Here is a 25,325-nt window from a genome sequence, read left to right as displayed (position 1 = left end):
GTGTGTGTGTGTGTGTGTGTGTGTTTGTGTGTGTTTGTCAGTGTGTGTATTATAATCGTCCACCAGGGAGACGAGTTTCACACCACCTTTCCCCCTCTTCTCAGTGAGGTCTGACACCTGTGCCTCCTCTCCTCTCTCTCAGCCATGACACCTCACAAATAAGCGTAGCGTTTCCATTTATCCCCTGGAGCCCACAGGGATGAAGAGCATCCTCTATTCCTTTTCTCTTCTTTTGTTCCTTCTTTCTTTCTCTTTTTCGTCAGCGACATTGTGTCTGGAGATGATACGGTTGTGAAACTTGATGGTTAGTGCTGTGGTTGAACACAGTGTCCAGACCAAAGTGTTGTGAGGGGGAACCACCAGCAACAGACAGTGACAGAGATGAGGGACCCATAAAGCAATGCTTCACTTGCTGCTGAGTTTCCATGGGCCTTACCAGAAGCATATTTCAACACTCTTTTTCTAGTGATACTGTATATTAACAAAGGGCTTGCCTTTCTGTTTTCACAAATCAGTGTAATAATCATTATAATTTCAAGGCGTGTATAAAAATGAGTCCCACTGAAAAAGAGGTAGAAGAACTGTGGATGGTGCAGGCATTCGAGTAAAATAAATTATTGATGGGTGCCAATAGCATCTCCAATATTTGCTGGATTCCTATGGGTATTATATAGAGGATTGCATCCTAAATTAAAGTACATGAATCCTCCTTATTCCACTGTTTATATGTGCCTGGAGGGCTTACAATCCACTTCACATTCACCTAAAGTCATAATTAGCCAAACACCATCAAATAATGACTTCCCTTAATCCTCATGGCCGGCGAGCAGCGTGTCTAGAGCGCTTTGCCCATTGTCTGTCTGTGTGAATGGCCATCGTTTAGGCTCATTATGCTTATGTAGGGCAGCAGCCCCCTTCACTGGGGACTGGGCTGAGTTAATCTAGCCGTCAGTGTGTTTGAAAGTCCTACTGTATGAAGAGTGTAGCCCGGAGGCACCTCTCTGTACTGGGACTTTCATGTCCACGCCATGACAGCCAGCCAGGAATGAATTGAAGAATGAATTGGACATAATGGTGGTGAATGAATGGGGGCCTGGAGTTAGTTGTGGTTTCCAGACCAGAACATGTTTTACAGTTAGTGCACTGTATCCTCCCCAGTCCTGGAATCCTTGAAGTGAGATTGGTCAAGAAGAAAGGACTAAAGGGCCAATAATTCAGTTGAATGTGGATGGTAAACACAATGTATTCTGGGATATGTCAAACATGTTTCGGTACAGTTATGACATAGAGAGGTCTGAGGAAGGATAGGAATTCTTTCTTTGAAAGTGCTCCCAAAGCTGAGACTGCAATGCCTTGTGTTGGATCAGTTGTTTAAATGGCTGCAGTTGTGCAGTATTTGTTGGAGTTGTTTGACTGTGCAATAGGATTGCTATATTCCAAACACTAAGCCTGAGGGGGCTTATATATGTCCATGCCGTCATCCTGTATTGATGTGCGATTGCCTCATTAAGCACCATTTTCTAACTGGGAGAGGTGCAAGGTCAAGCTAATTTTAGCAAGCAATTTTCTTGTTCCTCCAAGCATATGAGTTTTTATTTTTTATTTCTCCCAGTGCCTTCAAATGCACAATCCTGATACAAAACAGTTTCTTGACTTTAAGTCTGTACATACTGAAGCATTTGAATACTTTTATTTTTTAATATGTTACAGCTTAGTAACACAGCATGTTACTGGTAGATGAAAACCTGATCATGTAAGTCATTCTTGTTTTCATTCTCATTTTTGGGTCTTTGCCATCAGTCCACACACCATGCAGTTATAAACGAGTAGCTTTGCAACCAGACCTCTTCAGATTTCATTTCCAGCTTAGCGAATCCCTGTTTGTTCCTTCTATTTAAGCTTTTAACCCGACTTGACGGCAATTCCACCCCAAAAAAAAGCTGAAATCCTCCTCACTTTCCATTTAAGAGAAATCAGCAACCCTATTTCACTGTACATTAAACCAATTAGTAGATACGATTAAATGTTCGAAAGATTTAACCAAATGCTTGTCAGCATCACTTCTTAGAGAGGGTTCACACGTCTTTAATTAGCAATAAGGCGCACCAAGCGATGTTACTAAGGGAAAGATGCCTGCTAGTTTTGCATCAGGAAATTCAGCAAAGACCACAGCAGAGACAGTTGCAAAATAATGATCTTCATAAATAATGATAATGAAGGTCTCAGAGGCTTCATACACTTTTTGGTGCCAAGCGGCAGGAAACTGACAGGATGCAGCTTATCGGGCTAATGCCAGTGGGTAAAGTGGTTAAAATAACACCACAAATCCAGCTTTTTTTGCCTCGGCAGTTAGGACCTGAGAGGCATGTGTGCGTTTGTGTGTGTGTGTGTGTGTGTTTGTACCAGTGAGTCCTAGGGATCTGCATGTATACAATATGTGTGTTTGAGTGTGTATCTTAGTGTGTGTTTAAGTGTGTGTTTGTGTGTGTTTAAGTTTGTGTTTGTCTGAGGGGAAATGAGGCAAAACAAATACAATATCTAATCCTCTCAATGCTCTGGGATCAGGAGGAATAGGACAATCACAGCCGCGAGGTCTTCCGATCCTAGAGGGGGCGCTACTGATGAATCCCAGCCTCATGTAGTACCACTGGCACTGGAGAAAATGGCATCACTGTGAACAGTACCAGAATCACTGTGAAGAGTACCAGAATCACTGTGAAGAGTACCAGAATCACTGTGAACAGTACCAGAATCACTGTAAAGGGTACCAGAATCACTGTGAAGAGTATCAGAATCACTGTGAAGGGTACCAGAATCACTGTGAACAGTACCAGAATCACTGTGAAGAGTACCAGAATCACTGTGAACACTACCAGAATCACTGTAAAGAGTACCAGAATCACTGTGAACAGTACCAGAATCACTGTGAACAGTACCAGAATAACTGTGAACAGTACCAGAATCACTGTGAAGAGTATCAGAATCACTGTGAAATGTTTCAGAATCACTGTGAACAGTACCAGAATCACTGTGAAGAGTATCAGAATCACTGTGAAGGGTACCAGAATCACTGTGAACAGTACCAGAATCACTGTGAAGAGTACCAGAATCACTGTGAAGAGTATCAGAATCACTGTGAAGGGTACCAGAATCACTGTGAACAGTACCAGAATCACTGTGAGCAGTACCAGAATCACTGTGAAGAGTATCAGAATCACTGTGAACAGTACCAGAAGAGTACCAGAATCACTGTGAAGAGTATCAGAATCACTGTGGACAGTACCAGAATCACTGTGAAGAGTATCAGAATCACTGTGAACACTAACAGAATCACTGTGAAGAGTACCAGAATCACTATGAACACTAACAGAATCACTGTGAAGGGTACCAGAATCACTGTGAACAGTACCAGAATCACTGTGAAGGGTACCAGAATCACTGTGAACAGTACCAGAATAACTGTGAACAGTACCAGAATCACTGTGAACAGTACCAGAATCACTGTGAACACTAACAGAGGCCAAACAAATGGAAAACAAGCATGTCATCATAGACAGAGGACAGGGGAGGGGAGGAGAGGAAAACAATAAACAAACTGAGCTATAACTACTGGACAAGGGGATGGCTTAGGTCAAAGTACCTTTACCAAATCAGTCAGCAGAGGTTATTGCAAAAGAGTGTGTTATTAACCCCTTTCTGACAATGACAAGCAGGCAGCAAAACAAACATCAAAGGAGAATGGCACTTCATTTCCCAATGTGTGTTTGTGTGTGTATATCTCTCTCTGTGTGTGTGTGTGTGTGTGTGTGTGTGTGTGTGTGTGTGTGTGTGTGTGTGTGTGTGTGTGTGTGTGTGTGTGTGTCTGTGTCTGTGTGTGTGTGAGTGTGTGTGTCATGTGGACATAATATGTAGAGAGTTGCAGGTTTTTCCAAGTGCCCCAGATTTATAGAACCTGTAAAGTAAGAGAATTCCACAGTGACTAAAGCGGATTGTTTTCTTCTCTGATTCTTCCTCCCTTTCCTTCTCTCTCTCTCTCTCTCTCTCTCTCTCTCTCTCTCTCTCTCTCTCTCGCTCTCCTCTCTCTCTCTCTCTCTCTCTCTCTCTCTCTCTCTCTCCCTCTCTCTCTCTCTCTCTCTCTCTCTCTCTCTCTCTCTCTCTCTCTCTCTCTCTCTCTCTCTCTCGCTCTCTCGCTCTCTCGCTCTCTCTCTCTCTCTCTCTCTCTCTCTCTCTCTCTCTCTCGCTCTCCCTCTCTCTCTCTCTCTCTCTCTCTCTCTCTCTCTCGCTCTCTCGCTCTCTCTCTCTCTCTCTCGCTCTCTCTCTCTCTCTCTCTCTCTCTCTCTCGCTCTCTCGCTCTCTCGCTCTCTCTCTCCCTCTCTCTCTCTCTCTCTCTCTCTCTCTCTCTCTCTCTCTCTCTCCCTCTCTCTCTCTCGCTCTCCCTCTGGAAACAGAGAGAAATTATACATTTGCTCCTTGCGATAGATTTGTTTGGCTTGACACTTTTTTCAAACTACATGCGGGATCTCTCACACTTTGGAGGATATTATAATTTGATTTCTACAAGTGCTACAAGTATTTGCTACTGTACCCATAGACTTCCAGTCATTGCGCTAACGCTATTTAGCATTGCCTCGAGAAACTACCTTTAAAACTTCCTTCATAGCCACACAGAGACATAAAAATGATATCCACTAGTTCATCTGACTCTGGGGAAGTAGTTAAAATGGCAGTATCCCTTAAAAGATTCTCATTCAGCGATAATAATCTCATTCTGTTGTCGTCTCCATAGATCCAACATCAAAACGATGCAAAACTTATCTTTAATGGTCATAAAAATGACAAAGCGCTTCTTCTAGCCTGCAAGTGCAAGATTTGTTAGGGGCTCTCTGGTAATTTAGAGCCCTGAAAGATGGCTTGTCGCAGGTGGAAGAAGCAAGACCACTTATTTTGCAATAATGTCAAGTGGTAAAAATGACTCTCAGTCCATCTGTCTTTGGTATCAAATTGTTTCGACTGTAGATGGAGTGCAGGCACTTGACCTCTGGGTTATTACATGTTTTGAAAGCGACTGTGGCCTACGCTCTCCCTCTCCCTCTCCCTCTCCCTCTCCCTCTCCCTCTCTCTCTCTCTCTCTCTCTCTCTCTCTCTGGTACTAGTGTCCCGCTTAATTGCATTCTATTGATTTATTGACTGGTGTTGTTAATAATAGCGTTATAAATTGATCATTAATCTGCTGGTGTTATTTGAGACTGCTGCAGCGTCTAGTTGGGTGTATTGGTATCCAACAGCTAAGCACTTCCTCCGCCATTGAATGGGTGAGGTCAAATGCTTGTAGAGTCGCACTAAGGCCGTCTTTGCTGAGTTTGAGGATCTTTGGGGAAAAAAATATTTATATATATCCATTGAATTCTCAGAAATGCTTCTTGGGAGAACAAAAGGATTCCGTAGAACCTCCACCGGTGGATTAGCCGAAGCACAGAGAAACAATAGAGATGTTTCCAAGGTTGTCCGTTGTTGAAATGTTTTTGTGCTCTGTCTCCTCTCTCCCCTATTATTAATATTGAAACACATTTAGAAATCACCTTGGTGCCCACATCCTCCTTCTAGTACTGGCTCAAGAGAGATAAGCCCTACTTAAGGACCTGGAATACTTTAAGCACTAATGTGTTGGTCAGTGAACCGTCATGGCTGCCACATCGACACAATTTCATACCCATTTGTATTGGTGCCAATCAGCCCGTCTTAGATTTCTTTTCATCTGCATTTTAGTCATTTAGCCGATGATCTTATCCAGAGCAACTTAATGCTAGTGCATTCATCTTAAGATTGCTAAGTGGGATAATCACGTACAATATCTCAGTCATAGTAAGTACATTTTTCCTCAATGAAGTAGCTATCAGCAGTCAGCGCTAACAGTGCGTGAAAAAGACAAGTGTGAGTGTTAGTTCACGAAAGGCTTTTTATTGATTGATAGATTTTTTTTTTACTTAGAGGGACGCGAGGGGCGGGTGCTGTGGGATCATGTTTCCTCAGCAAATGTCGCAGGGAGTCTTAGGTAAGGGAGAGACACTGCTCAGCTCTGTGCTTAAACCGTAAGGCCTCAGAAATGGGAAATGTGAACAATCATCTTAGTTGTATTGTTCTCTGTGCCGTATAATAACTTTTGAACGGGTTCAGGGAAATATGCAATCTAATTGGCTAAAGAGCTGTTCAAAGCTGTTCACAAAACCGAAATAACTGAGTAATTGTAATAGGATTCTGTAAGTAAGAAAATGTTAGATGACATCGCACAATACAGGACTGTTTTGCCAACACAGACTGGAATATGTTCCGGGGTTCATCCAATGGCATTGAGAAGTATGCTACATCAGTCACCGGCTTCATCAATAAGTGCATCGATGACGTCATCCTCACAGTGTCCGTACGTACATATCCCAAACAGAAGCCATGGATTACAGGCAACATCCGCACTGAGCTAAAGGCTAGAGCTGTCGCTTACAAGGAGCAGGACACTAATCCGCACGCTTAAAAGAAATCCTGCTGTGCCCTCCGACGAACCATTAAGCGTCAATTCAGGACTAAGAATGAATCCTACTACATTGGCTCTGACGCTCATCAGATGTGGCAGGGCTTGCAAACTATTATGGATTACATAGTGAAGCCCCGCTGCGAGCCTAACAGACCAGCTAAATACCTTCTATACTTGCTTAGAGGCTAGCAACACTGAACCATGCATGAGAGCCCCAGCTGTTCCGGACGACTGTGTGATCACGCTCTCCATAGCCTATGTGAGTAAGACCTTTAAATAGGCCAATATTCACAAGGCCGCAGGGCCAAACAGATTACCAGGGCCAGACTTGTACTCAGAGCATGCGCTGAACAACTGGCAAGTGTCTTCACTGACATTTTCAACCTCTCCCTGACCGAGTCAGTAAAACCTACATGTTTCATGCAGACCACCATAGTCCCTGTGCCCAAGAACGCCAAGGTAACCTGCCTAAATGACTATCGATCCGTAGCACTCACGTATGTAGTCATGAAGTGCTTTGAAAGCACTTTGAAGTGCTTTGACGGCTCATATCAACACTATCATCCTGAAAACATTAGACCCACTCCAATTCGCATACCGCCCCAACAGATTCTCAGATGATGCAATCTCTTTTGCATTCCAAGCTGCCCTTTCACACCTGGACAAAAGGAACACCTATGTGAGAATGCTATTCATTGACTACAGCTCAGCGTTCAACACCATAGTGCCCTAAAAGCTCATCACTAAGCTAAGGACCCTGGGACCAAACAGCTCTCTCTGCAATTGGATCCTGGACTTCCTGACGCACCGCCCCCAGGTGGTAAGGAAGGGAAAAAACAGCTCTGCCACGCTGATCCTCAACACAGGGACCCCTCAGGGGTGCGTGCTCAGTCCCCTCCTGTATTCCCTGTTCACTCACAACTGCGTGGCCAAGCACGATTCCAACACCATCATTAAGTTTGCCGACTACGCAACGGTGGTAGGCCTGATCACCGACAATAATGAGACAGCCTGTAGGGAGGAGGTCAGAGACCTGGCAGTGTGGTGCCAGGACAGCAACCTCTCCCTCATTGTGAGCAAGACAAAGGACCTGATCATGGACTACAGGAAAAGGAGGGCAGAGCATGCCCACATTCACATCAATGTGGCTGTAGTGGAGCAGGGTGAGAGCTTCAAGTTCCTTGGTGTCCGCATCACCAACAAACTATCATGGTCCAAACACACCAAGTCAGTTGTGAAGAGGGCACGACAACTCATATTCCCCCTCAGGAGACTGAAAAAATTTGCCATGCGTCCCCAGATCCTCAAAAGGTTATACAGCTGCACCATCAAGAACATCCTGACCGGTTGCATCACCGCCTGGTATGCTAAGCATCCGACCGCAAGGCGCTACAGAGGGTAGTGCGTATGGCCAAGAACATCACTGGGGTCAAGCTTCCTGCCATCCAGGACCTTTATACGAGGCGGTGTCAGGGGAAGGCCCTAAAAATGGTGTATCACTCCAACCACCTAACTCATAGATTGTTCTCTATGCCAATGCACGGCAAGCGGTACCAAAGCTGCTGCTGCTCTCTGTTTATTGTCTATGCATAGTCACTTTACCTCTACCTACATTACATGTACATATTACCTTGACCTGTACCCCCGCATATTGACTCGGTACTGGTACCCTCTGTATATAGCCTCATTATTGTTATTATTGTTTTGTTATTTGTGTAAAAAAAAAATACTTTAGTTTATTTAGCAAATAATTTCTTACTCCGCATTGTTGCAAAAGGGCTTGTAAGTAAGCATTTCACTGTTAGGTCTACACCTGTTGTATTTGGCGCAGGTGACAAATACAATTTGATTTGATTGTGTTTAGGTAATGGAACCCCTTGTATCTCTCTATCCCTGTTCCTGCCCATATTTTTTATTTATTTTTTATTTAACCTTTATTTTATCAGGTAGTCACACTGAGACTAAGGTCTCTTTTACAGATGTGCCCTGAATTACAGAAATTACAGAAAATACACATATCAAAATATAAATACAAAATGCGACCAAAAAAAAACATGGTCATAAAAGACAAACGCATTCATCAGTAATAATCAAATAATCAAACACATTCAACAAAACATCAAATGTAAGAATTTAAAAATATAACCATGTCTATCCCTGTCACTGCCCATATAGCCATGTCTATCCTTGTCACTGACCATATAGCCATGTCTATCACTGTCACTGCCCATGTAACCATGTCTATCCCTGTCACTGCCCATATAACCATGTCTATCCCTGTTACTGCCCATATAACCATGTCTATCCCTGTTACTGCCCATATAACCATGTCTATCCCTGTTACTGCCCATATAGCCATGTCTATCACTGTCACTGCCCATATAGCCATGTCTATCCCTGTCACTGCCCATATAACCATGTCTATCCCTGTCACTGCCCATATAGCCATGTCTATCCCTGTCACTGCCCATATAACCATGTCTATCTCTGTTACTGCCCATATAACCATGTCTATCCCTGTCACTGCCCATATAACCATGTCTATCCCTGTCACTGCCCATATAACCATGTCTATCCCTGTCACTGCCCATATAACCATGTCTATCCCTGTCACTGCCCATATAACCATGTCTATCTTTGTCACTGCCCATATAACCATGTCTATCCCTGTCACTGCCCATATAACCATGTCTATCCTTGTCACTGCCCATATAACCATGTCTATCCTTGTCACTGCCCATATCACCATGTCTATCGTTGTCACTGCCCATATAACCATGTCTATCCTTGTCACTGCCTATGCTATAGCAATGCTTTATTTTGGGTCTGTGATGACACAGGGCAGGTGGATCAATGTCACCCAGAGCAGAGACACCGGCGAGGGCTTAGTTCCAGCCTAGGGCCATTCCTGATGCTCCAGTGGCCTGGATAGAGCTCTCCCTGTCCCGCTGCTCTCTCCAGCCTCTGTCCCCTCCCAGTGCAACCGTTGGAGGGGAAATCAATCAAAATATAATGTTTCCCGCAAGGTCAAGCCATGACTGACACTGACACCATCGTCGCTGTTAAGATACAGTGGCTAGCTACATCCAGGGGCTATTTTCTTCCCCCTCTCTCATGCCCCTCTCTCCATGGGTCTGTAACCAAGTCAGTATGGGTCTGTAACCAGGCCAGTATGGGTCTGTAACCAGGCCGGTATGGTTCTGTAACCAGGCCAGTATGGTTCTGTAACCAGGCCAGTATGGTTCTGTAACCAGGCCAGTATGGGTCTGTAACCAGGCCAGTATGGGTCTTTAACCAGGTCAGTATGGGTCTGTAACCAGGCCAGAATGGGTCTGTAACCAGGCCAGTATGGTTCTGTAACCTGGTCAGTATGGGTCTGTAACCAGGCCAGTATGGTTCTGTAACCAGGCCAGTATGGGTCTGTAACCAGGCCAGTATGGTTCTGTAACTAGGCCAGTATGGGTCTGTAACCAGGCCAGTATGGGTCTGTAACCACGCCAGTATGGGTCTGTAACCAGGCCAGTATGGGTCTTTAACCACATCAGTATGGGTCTGTAACCAGGTCAGCATGGGTGTGTGGAACACAAGGCATGTGCTGGTTTGCCGACTATCGTTCCTCCGGAGGCTCTGATCAACTACAGCTAATTACATGTATGAATCACCAGTGGCAAGGAGCCTCTTTAAAATGCCTGGCAGAGATGAGGAGGTCTGATATGTGATGTACATTGCTTCACACTGCAGTATGGAGAATAAAGAGAGCAGAGATCACTAGTTTAATGTGTTAAACCATTGACTTGGCTGAGCTCAGAAAGAGGTGGTTTGTTTATCCAACATTGCAGCAACGCTCTCTCTCCCCCCCCTCTCTCTCTCTCTCTGTCTCTGTCTCTCTCTCTCTCTGTCTCTGTCTCTCTCTCTCTCTCTATTTCTCACTCTTGTATACAGGCTCCATATCTTAGTGCTTTTAGCTCATTATATATCCTTCTTAAATCAGGGTAGTTCATATTTTTCTACGCCCCCTCACATCTCCATTATATCACTTCGTACACTCCTCCGTCTTTCCTGGTTTGCAGGCTTCAGGTTATCCGCTGATGACAGTGTACATTGTGTGTCAGCATATCATCATCCTGGCTTATCAAATCAGACATCAGCTGCAAGGTGCGGTGTCGTCACCTTGGAAACCAAAAGGTGACTCATGGGGTCATCAGAGCCGCTCATCCAGTTTCTATTGGACCACCAGGGGGCAGTAGCCAATCACTACGCCCAATTGCTGTTGCTGGCCGGGGCAATTGGGTCACTTCATTCAATAAATACCAGAGGAGGCAGGTGTAAGGAGCTAGAGGAGGACAGGCTCAATGTAATGACTGGAATACACACAAGTACTTAATGAAAAGCATTAGATTACCGTAACAACAGATTGACTGAAGCACCTTCATATGCATTTGTTTTAAGAAGTGTTCTGTATAAATAAAGTTTGATTTGATTTTGATTGATGTTAATGAGAAATGCTCGCCAAGGTACTCGCCTGGGCTTTCCCCCTCTGGTTTCTCTAGGTTTGAGTTGGATGTACATACTCTCCATGTATAAATTCAACATATCTAGCCATGGGTACTTGGGGAAATCACATTCCTTGGTGTGTGTGGGAGTGTAGCTTTTTATTACTTGCGTGCTTCCCTGCCTCAGAGCTTCAAATCCAATTCCAGCTCTTAGTCTCTCACTGGGCTCCTTCTGAGCTGCGCTGGGGAGGTACTGTATAGGCGAGCAAGACCCCAGGTAACTTCAATTAACAATCTTCAATTGAGCATTCATCACAATGACGTAATAGGGGTTGGATGATTCACAATGGACGCAAAGTCTACAATGAATAGCTTTCATGACCAGTGGCGACCCATCTTTCAGGGCACCTGTTTTGAGCCCCACATTTTTTGCAAACAAAAAAACATGGTGGTTGCCTATTTTGAATGTTATTTTGACATTAATGCATGTCACGTATCAGTTTGCAAACAAAATACAAAAAATTGTCTCTTTTTTGCTTTCATGAGTAATGCAGCTCCAAAATGCAGGTGTTTCAGCCTAGCTCGGTGCTTTCTGCGGTTGGGGGGCATCCAGTGGAAAATACGGAGCATAGGGGTTGGTAATGTTCTCTATTTGCGCCGTGATTGGCGCAAGTCACTGCCAAAAATTCTAACTCCTTGGGTGCTGCCATAGAGTTACAATAGAAGTGCCCATTCCAAGAAGGCTCAAGGTCATTGGCCACAGATAAAATTACGTCAAATAACGTTATATCTACAGTGGCTGTGATTGGACTGATGATGTCAACATCATACTTTCAAAATCTTAGCTAGCAGTCATCATCGTAAATCAAGTCGTCACTCTACTGGCAAATCCTTTTTAATCCTTGTCATATGAAGAGAAATAAGGAAGAGAAGTTAACCTGTTATGGATAGGGGGCAGTATTTTCACGGCTGGATAAAAAACATACCCGATTTAATCTGATTATTACTCCTGCCCAGAAACTAGAATATGCATATAATTATTTGCTTTGGATAGAAAACACTCCAAAGTTTCTAAAACTGTTTGAATGGTGTCTGTGAGTATAACAGAACTCATTTGGCAGGCCAAAAAATGAGAAGATTCTGTTCAGGAAGTACCCTGTCTGACCATTTCTTCCCCTTCTTGATTCTCCTTATCCATTACAAAGAATCTCTGCTGTTACGTGACACTTCCTACGGCTTCCATGGGCCCTCAGAGCCCGGGAAAAAGCTGAATGACGTAATTCAAAGCCCTGGCTGAAACACACGAGAGCTTTTGCTAAGTGGTCTATCAGCGGACAAAGGGCCCGAGTCGACCCCGTGCTGTATTTTCTTTCGGCTGTTTACCTAATTGCAGATTCCCGGTCGGAATATTATCGCTTTTTTACGAGAAAAATGGCATAAAAATTGATTTTAAACAGTGGTTGACATGCTTCGAAGTACGGTAATTAAATATTTAGAAATCTTTTGTCACGAAATGCGCTATGCGCACGACCCTTATTTACAATTGGGATAGTGTCTTGAACGCACGAACAAAACGTCGCTGATGGAACATAACTATGGATTATTTTGGACCAAACCTACATTTGTTATTGAAGTAGAAGTCCTGGGAGTGCATTCTGATGAAGAACATCAATGGTAATCAAACTTTTCTAATAGTAAATCTGATTTTGGTGAGTGCTAAACTTGGTGGGTGTCTAAATAGCTAGCCCTGTGATGCCGGGCCATCTACTGAGAATATTGTAAAATGTGCTTTCACCGAAAAGCTATTTTAAAATCGGACATATCGAGTGCATAGAGGAGTTCTGTATCTATAATTCTTAAAATAATTGTTCTGCTTTTTGTGAACGTTTATCGTGAGTAATTTAGTAAATTCACTGGAGGTTTGCGGGGGGTATGCTAGTTCTGAACGTCACATGCTAATGTAAAAAAGCTGGTTTTTGATATAAATATGAACTTGATTGAACAAAACATGCATGCATTGTATAACATAATGTCCTAGGGTTGTCATCTGATGAAGCTCATCAAAGGTTAGTGCTGCATTTAGCTGTCTTCTGGGTTTTTGTGACATTATATGCTAGCTTGAAAAATGGGTGTCTGATTATTTCTGGCTGGGTACTCTGCTGACATAATCTAATGTTTTGCTTTCGCTGTAAAGCCTTTTTGAAATCGGACAGTGTGGTTAGATTAACGAGAGTCTTGTCTTTAAAATGCTGTAAAATATTCATGTTTGAAAAATGGAAGTTTTCGGATTTTAGAGGAATTTGTATTTCGCGCCACGCCCATCATTGGATATTGGAGCAGGTGTTCCGCTAGCGAAACATCTAGATGTAATTAAAGATAAAATGAATATCGATGCTCATCGGCAATTGTACATAAACATTACACAACAAGTTGGAAATCGCAAATTCAACAATGAGTGGATTGGAAGGAATCAGTGGCTAAATGCAAACCAATCACTAGCCTGCTATACAGTGGAGTGGGTGTGTGGTCCCAATTCTTGGTTTAAGAGTCTCTTTTCCAAGCTTAAAATTATAAACATTCAACATTGGCCATGCTGTCACACAAGCATGATTTCTGCCGCGCTCAAAACAACTTAACTTAAAACTGGGAAATATGACTTCAGTAAGTTCAATACATTTTGAAAGGTCATCCAACTTGGAATTTCTAGAACTATTGTATGACCTGAAGATCACTGACGTCATCATAATTCCCAGTTGTCTTGAAAGCACATAAATCCAGAGAACGACAGATTTTGATGGCAAAGTTTGTTGATCAAATTTGCCCATGAAGGACTGCCGCGCCACCTTCCTGTTCAAGTGAGCACAGCACAACAAGGTGAGTCCAAAAATGTATTGTATGCTGCTGCATAAATGATGTAATATGCCAGGGAGATATGTTTACTGTAGCTAAGAAAGTAATACTAAGTGTATGATGTGTAGTAAGATGTTAGTAGCCCATGTGCCTCACCCTAATAATTTGGTCTATTTTCTCCTCTTAATTTCCCTTTCTGTTCTGACTTGGTGGTGCACCTGTAGCCTATTACCTGTTTTAGAGAAATGTAATCATTGAATATTGTAAAATATTTCCTTGTCTGCTTTATATGCCCCCTTTATTTATCATATGGTTCTGACTTAGTGTACAGGGAGAACACATGTTCACATTGTATTAACTATGTCCGTCCTAGCTCGCTCATTAATGTCTTAATTTAAATTACGGCTTGCCTGTTATCTGCTTGTCATCCCCTTATGCCATAGTTTGTACATCTCAATTGTCAGTAGAAACCACATTTGTTAAAGCAAGTCAGCCATATCAGCTATGTTTTTTTAAAGGCAGTAAATGAGGCTGAATGAAATGTTTCACTGACAGACAAGGCTCCACTGATAGCCAGGTGTAACAGTGGTAAGGTGTTGGAACTACTGTTGGGACTTTGTTGTTGGTCAGCTTTATGTAGGCCCTAACAGTTTGTGGGCACCATTTGTCACTGTTTTAGTGCAATTCATGTATTGTTTAGTGTGGTGTTGTGTTGGTTGTGTTGTGTTGTGGCTTTGCTGGCATGCACCCCCACCCCAAAAAAACATGTGTTTGCATCACCGAGATGTACATGGTAAAATCACCACTGTTCATGACTCACCGCAGGCCTAAGATGCAGTAGAAACTAACCACTTTTCACTTTTAGCAGTTTTTTTCCTCTTACTTCAGATAAAATGTTTCCATCCAAGACTTTCCCCCACTTCCTGGCATTCTCTGCAGCTTGACAGAATCCTCCTGCTCAACATAGCCTCAGAGCTCAGTCTCTGGAATCAGACACAACAGTGGGGTTTTTCTGTGGCCCGAATGCAGATCAACAGCTAGCAAGACTAGTCCAAGGCATAAATTAGAGGGCTGTCTTTGTTTTTTACCGGCACAGCTGCATCCTTTATGAGTTGGAGAATGCCTAACCAGCCATCCAAAGAGAGGAGCAGAGGCAGCCACTGCGTCAGCGTCAGGCGAATCAACTATTTTACATTTTACATTCTGGCCAACTTATCCCACAGAAACAGCGGCCGGGCTTGGCCGACTGAGCTGTGCCTTCCTGGCTCTGGAGCGGCTTTAGCCGGTGAGAGGCGAGAAATCCGGGCTCCGGAGCGTGGACGCTTCAGCAGGGATCCCTGAGAGGAATTTCTGAAACGGCTTGTTATTCCGGTACAGAGAGGATGGGGAAAGTGGCACCATAAAACTGAAAGAGAGAACAGAGGAGCTCAATGCGAAATGTCCATCAAAACTGCCACGGAGCATTGAGTCACGCCACCAAGGGACAAATAGGGGAGAAGGGGTTGGAGCTAGATCACATGGCAGAGCAGCTTCCATCCAGAGCCAGCCGTCCAGTCTTCTAACAGTTTGATAGTTCAGGAAAAATAGTTAAAGAATAATACTTCAGGAATAATAGATCAGGAAAAATAGATCAGGAATAATAGATCAGGAATAATAATTCAGGAATGACATATCAGGAATGATAGATCAACAATGATAGTTTAGGAATAATAGTTCAGGAATAATATTTCAGGAATGATAGTTCAGGAATGATTGTTCAGGAATAACAGATCAAGAATAATGGTTCAGGAATGATAGTTCAGGAATAACAGATCAAGAATAATGGTTCAGGAATGATAGTTCAGGAATAATAGCTCAGGAATAATAATTCAGGAATGACATACCAGGAATGATAGATCAGCAATGACAGTTCAGGAATTTTAGATCAGCAATGATAGTTCAGGAAGGATATTACCTGAATAATCATTCGGAAATGATAGTTAAGGAATAATAGTTCAGGAATAATAGTTCAGGAACGATAGTTCAGGAATAATCGTTCAGGAATGATAGTTCAGGAATGACAGATCAATAATGATAGTTTAGGAATAATAGTTCAGGAATGATAGTTCAGGAATGATAGTTCAGGAATAATATTTCAGGAATGATAGTTCAGAATGTCACAAGATATAGAAAAACTAGAAAACCCACATAGAAATAGAAAACATAGAACATAAACCAAAACCCCAAAAACACACTAAACAAACACCCTCTGCCACGCCCTGACCACACTACAATAACAAACAACCCCTTTTACTGGTCAGGACGTGACACAGAAAAATTTGTTCAGGAATAATAATTCAGGAATGTTTGATAGTTCAGGAATGATATATCAATAATGAGATTTTAGGAATAATAGTTCAGGAATGAAATTTCAGGAATAATAGTTCAGGAATGATATATCATGAATAATCATTCAGAACTGATAGATAAGGAATAACAAAACATAAATAATAGTTCAGGAATGATAGTTCAGCAAAAACAGTTCAGGAACGATAATGTTGGAATAATTGTTCAGGAATGATAGTTCAAGAATGATAGTTCAGGTTTCATAGTTCAGGAATGATAGATCAACAATGATAGTTTAGGAATAATAGTTCAGGAATGATAGTTCAGGAATGAAAGTTCAGGAATGATTGTTAAAGAATGATTGTTCAGGAATAATTATTCAGTAATTATAGTTCAGGAATAACAGATCAAGAATAAATGTTCAGGTTGATAGTTCAGGAACCATAGTTCAGGTATAATAGTTCAGGAATAATTGTTCAAGAACGATAGTGTTGGAATAATTGTTCAGGAATGATAGTTCAGGTTTGATAGTTCAGATTTGATAGTTCAACAATGATAGTTTAGGAATAATAGTTCAGGAATTATAGTTCAGGAATGATAGTTCAGGAATAATAATTTAGGAATGATAGCCCATGAATGATAGTTCAGGAATAATTGTTCAGGAATGATAGTTCAGGAATAATTGTTCAGGAATGATAGTTCAGGATTGATTGTTCAGGAACAATAGTTCAGGTTTCATAGTTCAGGAATGATAGATCAACAATGATAGTTTAGGAATAATAGTCCAGGAATGATAGTTCAGGAATGAAAGTTCAGGAATGATTGTTCAGGAATGATTGTTCTGGAATAATTATTCAGGAATTATCGTTCAGGAATAACAGATCAAGAATAAATGTTCAGGATTGATAGTTCAGGAACCATAGTTCAGGAATAATAGTTCAGGAATAATTGTTCAGGAACGATAGTGTTGGAATAATTGTTCAGGAATGATAGTTCAGGTTTGATAGTTCAGATTTGATAGTTCAACAATGATAGTTTAGGAATAATAGTTCAGGAATGATAGTTCAGGAATAATAATTTAGGAATGATAGTCCATGAATGAAAGTTCAGGAATAATTGTTCAGGAATGATAGTTCAGGAATAATTGTTCAGGAATGATAGTTCAGGATTGATTGTTCAGGAACAATAGTTCAGGAATGATAGATGAACAATGATATTTTAGGAATAATAGTTCAGGAATGATAGTTCAGGAATGAAAGTTCAGGAATAACAGATCAAGAATAAATGTTCAGGATTGATAGTTAAGGAACCATAGTTCAGGAATGATAGTTGAGGAATAATAATTTAGGAATGATAGTCCATGAATGATAGTTCAGGAATAATTGTTCAGGAATGATAGTTCAGGAATAATTGTTCAAGAATGATAGTTCAGGATTGATTGTTCAGGAACCATAGTTCAGGAATGATAGTTCAGGAATAACAGTTCAGAAACGATTGTGTTTGAATAATTGTTCAGGTTTGATAGTTGATAGGAATGATAGTTCAGGAATGATAGATCAATAATGATAGTTTAGGAATAAAAGTTCAGGAATGATAGTTTAGGAATGATATTTTCAGGAATGATAGTCCAGGAATAAAAAAAACAAGAATTATAGTTCAGGAATAATAGTTCAGGAAAAATAATTCAGGAATAATAATTCAGGAATGATATTTCAGGAATGATATTTCAGGAATGATATTTCAGGAAAAATAGTTCAGGATTGATAGTTCATGAATGATTTTTCAGGAATGGTAGTTCAGGAATAACAGATCAAGAATAATAGTTCAGGCTTGATAGTTCAGGAACAATAGTTCAGGAACAATAGTTCAGGAATGATAGTTCAGGAATAATAGTTCATGAACGATAGTGTTGGAATAATTGTTCAGGAATGATAGTTCAGGAATTATTGTTCATTTTTGATTGTTCAGGTTTGATAGTTCATGTTTGATAGTTCAGGAAGGATAGTTCAGGAAGGATAGTTCAGGAAGGATAGTTCAGGAAGGATAGTTTCGGAGTGCTTGGAAGTTGAAGTTACAGATCACTGTGTTATTAACTGGTGACCTAGGTTTTCAACTGTAAAGACCAAGATCTGATTACCTGATAATTATACATTATTGTGCAAACATTAATTTAATGACTGGGGTGGGTGTATTATAATGTATAGTGTGACTTATTGTTAAAGTCACACTTCATGGATGTTTGATAAGATCAGAATATAATGGATCCATATGGGGTTTAAATTTAAAGACGAAGTACAGTACGTTTAATCTTTACTAATTCTGCAAAACGTACATTTTAAGTGTGTGACAGGATACATTATTTAAAGGCACATCTAGGTTTATGACACATTACTTGACATTTTTCCAATTTACATTCAAGGGGCTTCAAAGGGGAATAAAATGATGAGGAACATTACAAGGAAAGTGAGTTTTGGTCCCACATGGGGAGTTAAAACGTATTATCTGTGACAACCCGTCAGCCAGCTGAGAACTCAAACATGAGTGCCAGACACAGAGCAACTTTAAGAAAATGTATAATAAAATAATGAGAGTCAGAGAGAGAGAGAGAGAGAGAGAGAGAGAGAGAAATGAAGGGAGAGAGAGAGAGGAAGAGAGAGGAAGAGAGAGAGAGGAAGAGAGAGGAAGAGAGAGAGCGAGAAAGAGAGAGAGAGGAAGAGAGAGGAAGAGAGAGAGAGAGAGGAAGACTGAGGAAGAGAGAGGAAGAGGTCGTTAACGACATCAGTGCTGTGCAGAAACAGGGCCCTTTTCTTTGGAAATCAAAATATTCATATTTAATGTGATTAAATGACTTTGATTCTCAACATACTCTGCGTCGGCAGTATTTGAGAAATCTGGCACTTGATATTGTTTAATTTAAAGTCGTGTGATCCATGTTCAATGTGCTATATTAGTGCACTTAATATTTGTTCCCCTCAAGGAAGTGGCCGTGACATTGCTAGTAACATGAAACCCATACTCCCTAAAAGCAATGCAATTAATACACCTTGCATGCTATTAATTACAGTTTTTATTTTACCTACCTTTCACTGAGTAGCCTGCTCATGGTAAACAATGAGGAAAACAAATCACATATCACTTAGTGTTAACTGAGTTCAAGCATAGCTCATCACAGACACTTTAACTCATTTAAGGGAATTACAAAACTCTCTGGAAAACCAGTCAGATGCAATTAGTGGGAATGATAGCGTGATAATTCAGCATAATTCGCCATCTGATTCAATGGGATGGTCTCTCGACCTCTCCTGTTTCCACGCTGTAATGTTGTCAATGTCATGGTTTTTCCTTCCCGGCAAGGGAAAGAGAATGCTACTCCACTTCTGTCCACCCGCCCTTAACGTTTCACCTGGGCATTGTGAGAGAATCAGAATGAACATTTAGAAAATCATAGCGATACTAAGAGATATCTGGTGAATTAAGCAGTTAGAAGTTGTCGGGGGAAACAAGGCCACTGCAGTACATCAGTTTTCTACCCAAACTTAACTGCTGTGTGGCATTTGAGTCTATTGGAATCTTGAACTGGTTATGCGCAAGCAGCCCAAACATGTATTGTGCCACAGCTGCACCTGGGAATTGAGAGAGAGAGCACAGCAAGGCAACACTAAGAGAGCACTTCTGAAATAAGTTTGAAGTTTGTCAGGGGAAGCGAAAGTCAGATACATTGGTTTTCTGAGGTTCTGCCCATGTTGTATGTTTTGTGTCTGCATTGAGATTGGCTGGTAGCCCAGCGGTTAAGATCATTGGGCCAGTAGCCTAAATGTTGCTGTTTCGAATCCACCAGCTGATTAGGTGAAAAATGTGTTGATATGCCCTTGAGCAAGGCACTTAACCCCAAATTCTCTGGATAAGAGCGTCTGCTAAATTATTAAAATGTTCCATGGAACATCTGAACTAATTGAGTACAACACAATGCGTCCCATAAAAACAAGCACCAGGCTACCACTGCAACATAACAGAATGATAACGGAAAGGACAGAGGAGGATTCTGCTGCTCATTCCAGAGCTTTGCGTCATACTCACTGACATCTGGTACATTTGCAAGGCAGCCGGAGATCCTTGGATTAAGCGCTTACAAGAGTATTGCGGTATCTCATTTAACAACATAATCATCTTATGAACGAGGCGACGTTTCATCCCTGCCTGCTTTAGAAAGCTTGGCAGCACAGACTCCCTTTCTCCCATCTCCCTAGCTGTCTCTTCTTTTTCGGTGATATCTTTTGAGTTTAAGTTTGGGTATTCACCACATAGGTCTTCATGGCCCGGGTAAGATCGGAAACATCACAGCATTTATAATAGTTTTTCTCTTTCAATATATCTGCTTCCTTGTTACAGACCCATCTCTCCCTCAAATGCTTCATCAACATTTCAGAAAAGGTCTCTGGTAGGCAGACAACAACAAGAAACAAGACACCACATCTTTAAAAACATCCCCCAAGGCAATGCTGACCTCCAACCAGTTGTGGAGAAAAGAGATAATCAAAGAGGGCTTGTACCTCCTCAGTGCAGCTCTATGTGGCCAACCTGTGTTCCTAAATGTATGGCTGTGAACTATGTCTGAACTCTGCATGGTAAAGCATCCCCTTCCCCCAACCTTCATTTTACCCCGTGTTATTCATCCACACAGACAGCTAGACTGTGAGCATAGAAAGAGAGGAACACAGCAGTTGCCTGGTTGCTTTGGGGGCTTTAGCCCATTCAAAGTCTGTGGTCCAGTAATTATAAGTTGATGTTCTGAGATAGCCCTTCTTTTTTCTAGTCTTCCTGGCATCTCTTCAAATCATATCAAATCAAATCACATTTTATTGGTCACATACACATGGTTAGCAGATGTTATTGCAAGTGTAGCGGAATGCTTGTGCTTCCAGTTCTGACAGTGCAGCAATATCTAACAAGTAATCTAACAATTCCACAACAACTACCTAATACACACAAATCTAGGTAAAGGGATGGAATAAGAAGATGTACATATAAATACATGGATGAGCAATGACCGAGCGGCATAGGCAAGATGCAATAGAGTAATGCAAGATATGTCAACATTATTAAAGTGGCATTATTAAAGTAATTAGTGATCCATTTATTATAGTGGCTAATGATTTCAGGTCTGTATGTTGGCAGCAGCCTCTCTGTGTTAGTGATGGCTGTTTAACAGTCTGATGGCCTTGAGATAGAAGCTATTTTTCAGTCTCTCGGTCCCAGCTGTGATGCACCTGTACTGACCTCGCCTTCTGGATGATAGAGGGGTGAACAGGCAGTGTGGCTCGGTTGGTTGTTGTCCTTGATGATCTTTTTGGCCTTCCTGTGACATCGGGTCCTGGAAGGCAGGGAGTTTGCCTCCGGTGATGCGTTGTGCAGACCGCACCACCCTCTGGAGAGCCCTGCGGTTGTGGGCAGTGCAGTTGCCATACCAGGCAGTGATACATCCCGACAGGATGCTCTCAATTGTTTATGTGTAAAAGTTTGTGAGGGTTTTAGTTGACCAGCCACATTTCTTCAGCCTCCTGTCTGTTTGGGTGGACCATTTCAAATTGTCCGTGATGTGTACGCAGAGGAACTTAAAGCTTTCCACCTTCTCCACTGCTGTCCCCCAGTCTTTTCTTATTCCGTCCATTATTTCTTTTTTTCATAAAGAAAATGACAATATCAGAATCATCTGAGCAGGCATGATGCGAGATAGCACTGCAGCGCGGAATCTGCTGATGCTGTCAACCGTCTTTTCCCCCTGGTCTGACTACTAAGTGATTCACATTTGCTCAACAGTGTGTCTCAGTCATGTATATTTTCAGCAAGCAAAACAAATTGAGTTGACAGTGCTGTGGAACCCAGTGCACCAGCTATAGTCGACGGACGGCTGGAGAGTTTCTTTCTCTGCTCTGTTACTTTCCTCAGTTCTCTGCAAAGTGTCACTGCTACTCCCCACAGTTGGCTTTAAGTTGGCTATTATGTTTATTAAAAGAGAACAACAGTTACCGCCCTGGAAGGCAAGGTTTGATTTGTTGAATCCCGTCTGAGCTTGTTGTATCACCTGCATTAATACCCTATGCGGTTCTCAAAATGTCTTAGTGATGTCATCCCGGTGCGGAAGATCTTGAGAGAAACATAGGCACACACCTACACACAGACCCAGACAGTCCCAGATCTAGACACACACCCAGACCCAGACCTACACACAGACCCAGACAGTCCCAGATCTAGGCACACACCTACACACAGACCCAGACAGTCCCAGATCTAGGCACAGACCCAGACAGACCCAGACAGACCCAGATCTAGACACACACCCAGACCCAGACCTAGGCACAGTCCCAGACAGACCCAGACAGGCACAGACAGAGACCCAGACAAATCCAGACCTAGACACAGACCCAAACAGACCCAGACACAGACCCAGCCAGACTTAGAAACAGACTTAGACACCGACCCAGACACACACCTAGACACAGACCCAGACGGACTTATACAGACACAGACACAGATCCAGACCCAGACAGACCCAGACACAGACCTAGACACAGACACAGACAAAGACCCAGACCTAGACAGACCCAGACAGACCCAGACAGACCCAGCCACAGACCCAGACAGACACAGACCTAGACGCAGACCTAGACACAAACAAAGATCCAGACCTAGACCCAGACCCAGACAGACACAGACACAGACCCAGACACAAACAAAGACCCAGACCCAGACAGACACAGACACAGACACAGACACAGACCCAGACCTAGACAGACCTAGACAGACCCAGACACAGACCTAGACACAAAGACCCAGACCTAGACAGACCCAGACAGACACAGACACAGACCCAGACCTAGACAGACACAGACCTACAGACACAGACCCAGACCTAGACACAAACAAAGACCCAGACAGACACAGACACAGACACAGACACAGACCTAGACCCAGACACAGACCCAGACAGACCCAGACAGACCCAGACACAGACAGACCCAGACACAGACACAGACACAGACCCAGACAGACACAGACACAGACCCAGACAGACACAGACACAGACCTAGACAGACACAGACACATACCTAGACACAAAGACCCAGACAGACACAGACACAGACAGACCTAGACACAGCATACTACCCTGCATCCCACTGCTGACTTGCTTCTGAAGCTAAGCAGGGTTGTTCCTGGTCAGTCCCTGGATGGGAGACCACATGCTGCTGTAAGTGGTGTTGGAGGGCCAAGATGAGGCACTCTTTCATCTAGTCTAATAGAATATCCCAATGCCCCAGGGCAGTGATTGGGGGACATTGCCCTGTGTAGGGTGCTGTACTTTGGATGGGACGTTAAATGGGTGTCCTGACTCTCTGAGGTCATTAAAGATCCCATGGCACTTATCGTAAGAGTAGGGGTGTTAACCCTGGTGTCCTGGCAAAATTCCCAAGCTATCCCTAATACCATCATGGTCACCTAATCATCCCCAGCTGACAACTGGCTCATTCATCCCCCTCCTCTCCCCTATAACTATTCCCCAGGTCGTTGCTGTAAATGAGAATGTGTTCTCAGTCAACTTACCTGGTAAAATAATGGTAAAAACAAAAAGACCTATACACAGACTCAGACAGACTCAGACCTAGACACAGACACAGACTGAGATCCAGACACAGACCTTGAAGATCTTCATCAGATACGGTTTGTACAAACCTATTTCGAGTAGATATTTATCAAAATCCCCATAGTACTGTAGAAAGGTCAGGAGGCCTCTGTTGGCTTAGAGGTTTAGATGGTCAAACCCCAACGCTTGCTAGCAATTAATTTGACATTTGCTTCTTTATTCCTGGGGTAGTTTGACGGACCTACAACCAGTAAAACCATCCCGCTCCTGAGAAAACGTCTGGGAAATAGCCCATAGAGTGGGTACGCACGTTTGTTTCTCCCTCCGCTTTGAACCAATATTGATGCTTTGCATTAGCCTTCCGCAGACAGTAAATAAATAAACAGATTTAAAAAAAAGAATCAATGGGTTATTTCCAGGCTTGTGATCTTGACGACACTCTGTTGGTGGTATAGACAAACAAACACATAAATACATCTGGAGATAGCTACTAACTTGTTTTTAATTGTTTTAAATTGAAAATTGAATAAGGGCAATTCCACGTAATGGAATTGCGTTGAGTCATATTTTTTGTTTTTGAAAAGTATGCCAATGTCACGACTTCCACCGAAGGTGGCTCCTCTCCCCCTGTTCAGGCGGCGCTCGGCGGTTGTCGCCGGTCTACTAGCTGCCACCGATCTCTTTTCCTTTTCGTTTGGTTTTGTTTGTCTTGTGTTTCACCTGTGTCTAGTTTAGGTTAATTAGTGGGGTATTTAATCTGGCCCAGTTTGGTTTCGTGCGGGATTGTTTCTGTACCTGTCGTTGGTTTGGGTTGCGTTTTATTTTGTTCTGTTAGACAGGTGTATTTTCTGGACTGTGTTCCGGATTATTTTAGTGGGCTGCTGTTGTGGTCCTGTGCCTGTTCTATGGATGGACTCTTTAATAAATGCCTTCTCTATATTATTACTCTCCTGCGCCTGACTTCACACCCACCTCTCCTAGGGAGCTTTTGACAGCCAAACAAAAACTATTGATTTTGAAGTTTAATAAACTCTATGCAGAAGGACTCATTTTAACAATTTCCCTTCCCCAAAAATAAATAAATAAATCATTTACTGGAAGAACTGTGCAGATGCAATATTTGCATCGGTCTAAGGCACTGCATCTCAGTGGTGTAAGGCACTGCATCTCAATGGTGTAAGGCACTGCATATCAATGGTGCAAGGCACTGCATCTCAATGGTGTAAGGCACTGTATCTCAATGGTGTAAGGCACTGCATCTCAATGGTTTAAGGCACTGCATCTCAATGGTTTAAGGCACTGCATCTCAATGGTGTAAGGCACTGCATCTCAGTGGTCTAAGGCACTGCATCTCAGTGGTCTAAGGCACTGCATCTCAGTGGTCTAAGGCACTGCATCTCAGTGGTCTAAGGCACTGCATCTCAGTGGTCTAAGTCACTGCATCTCAATGGTGTAAGGCACTGCATATCAATGGTGCAAGGCACTGCATCTC

This window comes from Salmo trutta, chromosome 8 (genome assembly GCF_901001165.1).
Source record: "Salmo trutta chromosome 8, fSalTru1.1, whole genome shotgun sequence".
In the NCBI taxonomy this organism is placed as follows: domain Eukaryota; kingdom Metazoa; phylum Chordata; class Actinopteri; order Salmoniformes; family Salmonidae; genus Salmo; species Salmo trutta.
Note: the sequence above shows the minus strand (reverse complement) of the source record.